The sequence below is a fragment of the Anguilla anguilla genome, chromosome 5 (assembly GCF_013347855.1).
Source record: "Anguilla anguilla isolate fAngAng1 chromosome 5, fAngAng1.pri, whole genome shotgun sequence".
Taxonomy (NCBI): Eukaryota; Metazoa; Chordata; class Actinopteri; order Anguilliformes; family Anguillidae; genus Anguilla; species Anguilla anguilla.
This window is the reverse complement of record NC_049205.1, coordinates 26,896,991-26,904,736: the sequence shown is the minus strand read 5'-3', so window position 1 is coordinate 26,904,736 and position 7,746 is coordinate 26,896,991. Positions and strand designations below refer to the sequence as shown.

The following is a 7,746-nucleotide window of genomic DNA, read 5'->3' as shown; positions in this document are numbered from 1 at the left end:
GCAGATTCCTTCTGTGCAACATCAGAAGGATTTGACCATACCTGACTTCACACTCTACCCAGCTGCTCGTCCAGGCTACGGTGACCTCCCACCTTGATTACTGCAACTCTCTCCCTGCAGGCCTGCCAGCTTGTGCCATACAGCTACTACAGATGATCCAAAATGCCGCTGCCTGACTCATCTACGCCCTTCCCAAATTCTCCCACGTCACTCCTCTGCTGCGATCACTCCACTGGCTACCGGTCGCTGCCAGGATCCAGTTCAAAGCCCTGACCCTCGCCTACACTGCAGCCGACAGGACAGCACCTATCTACTTGCAGGACATCATTCGATCCTATATGCCTGCTCGACCACTCCGCTCTGCAGCAGCAGGGTGCCTTGTACCCCCTCCCACCTGACCAAAGGGATCACAGAGCTTCTCCACCCTAGCTCCCCAGTGGTGGAACAAACTCCCCGTCCCTCTTCGAACCTCCCCCTCACTACCCATCTTCCGCCGTGGCCTGAAGACTCATCTCTTCAGACTATACCTGGACTAACGACCACCACGCTGTATATTTCACTCTAAACCCCCCCCCCCCCCCCCCCCCCCCCCCCCCCCTTGTCATGACACTTGTTACATGTTGCCCCATCCCAGCACTTTTTGGTAATTTGTATTTGTCCTAATACTGTAGCTTATTCTTCTGCCTAGTTGGCTTTGCAGAGGTTAGGTCTGAATAGTGTTCACTGTGTGAACTAAACTGTGTTCTTGGCTAGAAATAGCTGTACAAAATAAGTATTGTATCTTATTGAACCTGTGTTTTGTAGTTGTCCAAGACCATGAAATGCACTTTTTGTAAGTCGCATTGGATAAAAGCGTCTGCCAAATAAATGTAATGTAATGTAATGTAAATATTGACTGTAATCCACAATCGAGCATTGTTTTCAGAAGTTTTGATGGAGGCATGTTCAGTCCATCAGGTCTAATGAAAGATCTGAAGTGAATCAGTTCATCGGCAAGACTTCTGTCCAAATCAGAGGGATAGGCAGAGGAAAGCGTGTTCGCTTTGTCAATTACTTCACTGTCTGATGCAGCCTCCGGCATGAACAGAACCCCAAACAAATCACATAGGTGCTTGTATGCATCAAGTCTATGGCCAAGACAGCTGACTAACTTATCGATAACCACATTAAATGTTTATACTTGGAATTAGCTTTTCCCATCAAATAAAGCATCATTTTCTGCACTGTCATCTTCAAATCTTTTGCACTTTCTGGTGCGCTGGAGATTTGTACATCTGGCACATACCTGGTACAGCTAATGCTTCCCTTACAAAGTCTGCAAAATGATCTCTTTGCAAAATGATTTCTGACACAAAATCACGAAGAGACATAAGAAGCTGCACTGCTGTCATGAGGTCTATGTCCGCTTTTTGAAGCTGCAAACTTGTCATGTGGAATCGAGTAAGAATAGTATTCCAGGAATTAGCCATAAATGCAGTTTCCAGTTTATCTAATTTTACACCGAGTGTGCTGGCTTCACTTCGGGTGTCTCTTTTCTCATTTTCATCTGCAGATATGCTCTCTAAGGCCTCCCTTATTTTACAGTAGTTTTGCCAAAGAGCTTTAGTGGAGTCAGCTCAGCAGCTCCACAAAGTGTTTGATAGTGACTTTAATGTTAAGTCTATATGGATATCAGAGTTCCGAAAAACTCGCCCCCACCTATGTGTAGATGCACAGCTGCATGTGTACAATGATTGCAGTAAATCAAAATACTGTCCCACCTCTGGACTGCTGGCCTCTATGCTGTTTACACCTACTAAGTTTAAAGAATGGGCAACACAATGCACATAATGGATTAATGGGTTTCTTTGCTTCAAGTGCGCCTGCAGTCCATTGTACCGCCCCGACATGTTGCTGGCATTATCAAATGATTGGCCTCTATAATTAGATAAGTCCAGCCCAAGACTGTCCACCATGGCAGCCACACAATCTGCCAAACTTTGTCCTATATGGCTCTGAATTGGCTCAAAAGCCAGAAAACGTTCCACTGTCTTACCTTGCTTGCTGACAAATCTAAAGATAAATGTTGAGATAGGTCGGGAGTTGAATCTACAATGACAGAGAAATATTTCGCCACACGAAGCTCTTCTACAATTACTTGCCTGGTTTTTTCTCCCATTAACTCAATGAACTCTTCACATGTTGTTGATGATAAGTATGAGACGCTCCCTCTGGCCCTCTGACCATATGTTTTAATGTGTTCTGCCAGAAATGGGTCAAATTTGGATATTAACTCTAAAATCCCCATATAGTTTCCGTTGTGTGGCGATCCCAGGAGCTCGTCATTTCCTCTAAATGCCAGTCCTCTTTCTCCTAAAAACTTGATCACTGCCACAACACGTCGTAGAACATCCCTCCAATATTGCTTCACATCCAAAGTTTGCTTTATTAGGGCTGAGTCAATTGCCAGTGCCACTCAACCTCCGCATCAGTATTAGCATGTTGGACATATGGTCTGGGCTCCTCTCGTGTTCAGAAATGCGGTGCGGATGTTTCCAGTCGCAAAAACCGTCCACAAATGCATTCTTTTTTGTCCCAAAAAGTTTGCAGGCGAAGCAGAATACATGTCCAGTTGATGGTGAATATAACAGCCATTCTCGTGGTGCTAGTTGTCCATTAGGCAATCGACTACACAACATGTCATTTGTTAACAAATAAACCCGACCACCTAGTCCACACTCTCTTGCCGATGCGGGGTATTTCGCTCGTCTGTTGTGAAATGAAGAGGCCCCTCTTTCAGTGAGAATCGTTTCTATTTTGTCACTGGATATATTTCCCCACAGCGCAGGATCCGTAACAGTCTCACAACAGGACTAGTCTTCATCCCCCATCTGATGTACTGCACTCTGGTCAGGTTCATTTTCATTTTTCCTCCACAGGCGCTGTGAGAGGGCGCAGCCAACTTCCCTCTGTGCCCGGGCTGGTAGTGCTAGCATTATTACATTATAGGCATTTAGCAGACGCTCTTATCCAGAGCGACGTACAACAAGTGCATAGGTTTCATGATGTAGAGGCGCAAAAGAAACACTAGAGTGAAGTAAGGATCGTAGTGCCAGAAGTGACCACATCGATCAGGACTCCAACCCTGTAGAGTAAGCTTGTTCAGCAAGCAAGAATCCTACCAAGTACAAACTAGCACTGGAATCACACCTAATCATACAAAAATAATCCTGCCAGATACACTAACAATCAAATTATCCTAGCTAGGTACAGTGAGCTGAACTATAGGCTAGGGAGGGGTGGGGGAGAGGTGCAGCCTGAAGAGATGAGTCTTCAGTCTGCGTTTGAAAGTGGTGAGATTCTCTGCTGTTCTGACCGTCACGGGGAGGTCATTCCACCAGCGAGGGGCCAGGACAGACAGCAGACGGGAGCGGGAAGTGCAGACGCGAAGAGGGGGAGGTGCCAAGCGTCCAGAGGTGGCAGAACGGAGAGGTCTGGCTGGTGTGTAGGGTCTGATGATCCTCTGAATGTACCCTGGTGCTGACCCCTTAGCTGCCTGGTATGCAAGCACCAAGGTCTTAAATTTGATGCGAGCCATAACAGGCAGCCAGTGGAGGTCAGTGAGCAGGGGGGTGACATGGGAATGTCTGGGGAGGTTGTAGACCAGACGCGCTGCAGCATTCTGGATGAGCTGCAGGGGTCTGATGGCGGATGCTGGCAGACCAGCCAGTAGCGAGTTGCAGTAGTCCAAGCGGGACAAGACCATCGCTTGAACCAGGAGCTGGGTTGCGTAGGTGGTGAGGAAGGGGCGGATTCTCCGGATGTTGTACAGGAAGAACCTGCACGTTCGACTCACCGCCGTGATGTTCTGGGAGAGGGACAGTCTGTTGTCCATCACCACTCCAAGGTTTTTTGCGGTGGGTGATGATGACACCACAGTGTCCCCCAGGGAAATAGAAAAGTCAAGAAGGTTAGAGGATGGAGCAGGGATGAAGATCATCTCCGTCTTGCCTGGGTTCAGCTTAAGATGGTGGTTATCCATCCAGCTCTGGATGTCCCTCAGGCAAGCAGAGATGCGAGCAGAGACCTGAGTGTCAGAGGGCGGGAAGGAGAGAAAGAGTTGGGTGTCATCGGCATAACAATGATAGGACAACCCATGGGCAGAGATTACAGGACCAAGAGATTGGGTGTACAGGGAGAATAGGAGGGGACCAAGGACAGAGCCCTGGGGAACTCCCACTGTGGCGTCAGTAGGAGTGCAGTCTTCCTGCGAACTTGGGCTAGCAGTGCAGGCATTAGCATCCAGGTCGTCCCCAGGAGGCAGTGCTATAGCACCGGCACCACTGCTAACAGTAACAGCTTAAGTGTGGCTCAGTTTTTGGTAACAAACTTTGGAGAAAAGGCACAAAGGACTGAAAACAGGGTTGGTCCGCACAAGTTGGCATTGGTTTATATTATTACATCTCAAAAAGTCACAAAGCACACTATAGTTCCAGGTCTGTTAACACATTGTGCCAGTTAAAAATCTTATTGTGCTGGTTTAAACAATTTTAAGAGACTGTGCAGATATTGTCATGGCAAATACTGGCTTCTGTACACCATCATTTAAATGACAGTATAAAAAATAAGCCCAACCAATACTAAATTTTTCGGGCCCATACCAACAGGTAGAACTAAAACATATCCAATAACAATATACTGGCTGCTATTTTTTTGGTTCAAATAAAAACATTTCAGAATCAGAAACAGGTTTATTGCCAAGTAGGTTTTCACGTACAAGGAATTTTCTTTGGTCTGATGATGCGTAACAGTAAACATAAAAATAAAATAAAATAAACATAGTGCAATAAACATAGACATAGTGCAAACAATAAACATAGTGCAAGTATAAACATAGTGCAAAGGAAAAAGTGTTATAAGAATAGGTAGAAGTACTATATGTCTATTTGGTGTCCGTGGGGGACAGACAGACAGTTATCCTAACCCCCACGGACACCAAATAGACATATAGTACTTGTACCTATTCTTATTCTTAACACTCTTTCCCTTGCACTATGTTTATACTTGCACTATGTTTAGTAAAACGTCCAATTTGGTAATCAAATAGACATGTACTGGAGGTTTTATATTTTACAATGAACAATAACTTTAACTTCTTCAGAATAACAATCTAAAACACCAAATGCTCACCTATGTTACACTGCTCTGCCAACTCAGTGCTATAGCAGTATTGTGAACAACGGAGTCTGCTGGACTGTCTTTTTTTCACTCTTTGAATGAAGCTGAAAGTGTTTTTCATGGCTTTAGGGTAGTCCAAGTGTAAAGCATATGACAGCCCAAACAAGAGGCAAAGTGCTTGAGGTAGGTTCTGGAGATTGTCCATTACAATACCTCCCTCAACAATGATGGCAGTAGACACTGGGTCACGGTGGAGATGATTTGGAGAGATAGGCACATCTTCTCTGATGACAGTCAGCACCCCAACAGATACTTGTGCCCAGGCCTCATCACTGTCAAAATCCCGTATAAAACCAAACAAAAACAACATTACAACAGGGAAATGTTGACAGGCATGATCAATTGTCACCGTGTCATCTGTCCTGCCTACACCGCCTTCCAGCCTTGCCTATTAAGTTTTCACTTCATATGCACCTGCATTTAGCAGTTTTATCAACATTAGTAGGCCTAAAACATTTTTAACCAGTTTACAGGTGTCCAGTAAAGAACATGAAAGAAATGAAGTATTGAAGTCTTCCTCATATTCAATTTCCTTTGCTGTCCTCGCTGGCTTGTACTAGCTAGTGTATGTGTGGGAGAGAGATGTTCTACCTCTTGTGCAGAATACACCACCGCAGCATGGCAAGCGGGCTTAGCACTGTTGAGCTCAGTAGTGCAACCCAGTGACATGGACTACAAACGGAGTTAGTTCAATGTATGGCTGCTTCATCGTATGGGTGATGCTACTAGCCTAGCTCATGTGAAGCGAGGAAAATACACCTTTCACCATTCAAGATTCAAGATTCAAAAAACTTTATTGTCTATCACATAGTGTTAGAAAATTGTCTTAGGTTACGGGCTCAAAAACAACATAAAAACATACACCCATGAAAGGCTCACATAAAATTACATTAAAAACACAAACAATTCCATAAATAAATAATAGTTGTGCAAAGCTGCATTGAAATGTAGTGACAGTCTATTTGTCCTTATTTAAAATGGATATTGCAGTGGGAATGAAATAGTTTTTGTGAGATTTCTTTTTGTCCAGAGGTACTCTGAAGCGGTGGCCTGATGGGAGTAGCTGAAAGGAGTGGTGAAGGGGGTATGAAGGGTCCTTAGTGATGGAGTCTGCCTTTCTTTTTACTGTGTGATTGTAAAGTTCTGAGAGTTGGGTCCGAGTGGTGCCGTTGATTTTGGTTGCTTGCTTGATGATTCTTGTGAGTTTTTTCTTGCTTTTCTCTGTGAGGAAGTTGTACCAGGATTCAATGTTGAATGTGAGGACTGATTTGATGAGTGTACTCGGTATACTGCTGTTAAAATGTCTTGTCTGACATTAAAACACTACAACCTCCTCAGGAGAAACGTGCTGTTGGGCTTTTTTGTAGACCCCGTCCACATGTTGTGTGAAGGACCGGTGGTGGTCGATCTCAGTGCCCAGGTACTTAAAGATCTCGACCTGTTCCACCACCTGCCCCTCCAGCCTGGGTGGTCCAGAGAGAGGGTGTGGGGTGTCAGGTGCCCGGCGCCCCCACAACACAGCTCCTTGGTCTGTTCAGTTCCAGGGAGCTGTCCTGGAACCAGAGGACCATGGTGTCCACATACTGCCTATATGTGGACTGGGAGCGCTCGTCTGTCAGGGGGGCCACCAGGGCCATGTCATCTGCATATTTAAAAAGTTACAGTCCGTTGCTATTGTAGGTGATTTCGTTTTGTATATGGAGAAGAGGATGGGTGACAAGACACAGCCCTGTGGGACCCCCGTATTTAAAACAGTGTTGCTGGATTTAAAACCATTCACTCTGACATGTTGGGGTCTGTCATTTAAAGTCGGACTGAAATTGCTTCGCTTATATTTTGTACTACCCTTGGTGGTAAAATAGGCAGTGTCAGCTGTATTATCAAATCATTTACAATTTATAATTTTTTGTTTTGAATTATAGAAATTGGTGTTTCCACATTTTTTAAATTGCTGCTTCTTGATGTCAGGAAGCGGTCTCATTTGCATGCAGCCTATCACAGCGTGTATTTGCTTATGATTGACACTGAGGGCTAGGCTGCATTTGCCATTGTCAAGTCTGGCAAACATGGCACCTTGCAAGCAGCACTGTTGTGTTGAAGGATGCACAAATACTGACTCACTACACGCAATCCCGAAGGACACAAATGTAAAAAACAAGTGGGTAGAATTTTTATCAGGTTCATTAGTGTCAAACAACACAAGAGTCTGCAGTCTGCATTTTAAACCAGACGACTTTTTGAATTGGGCGCAAAAACAGAGTGGATTTTGCAAAGAACTGCGACTGAACCCTTGAGCAGTCCCCCCACAATTCGATCAAGCACATTACAGAGCAGTACGGAGGATAACCACAAAGTAAGTTTCTTATATTATTATATTTTGGATGTATAAGTACTGAGTGTATGAATTACCTTTGCCTGGCTTACAAGGAGAATAGCCTTACAGCTACATTCGCTAACGTTAGCTGGCATAGCTGAAAAGCAAGAAATATAAAGCAACAATTCAGGAAAGCCAAATATTATTTATCTAGC

General features: G+C 44.7%; 1 pseudogene; it reads right to left on the bottom strand.

Moving 5' to 3' along the window:
* Positions 1 to 848: 848 nt before the first annotated feature.
* Positions 849 to 2,977, bottom strand: LOC118227854 (annotated as a pseudogene).
* Positions 2,978 to 7,746: the final 4,769 nt, after the last annotated feature.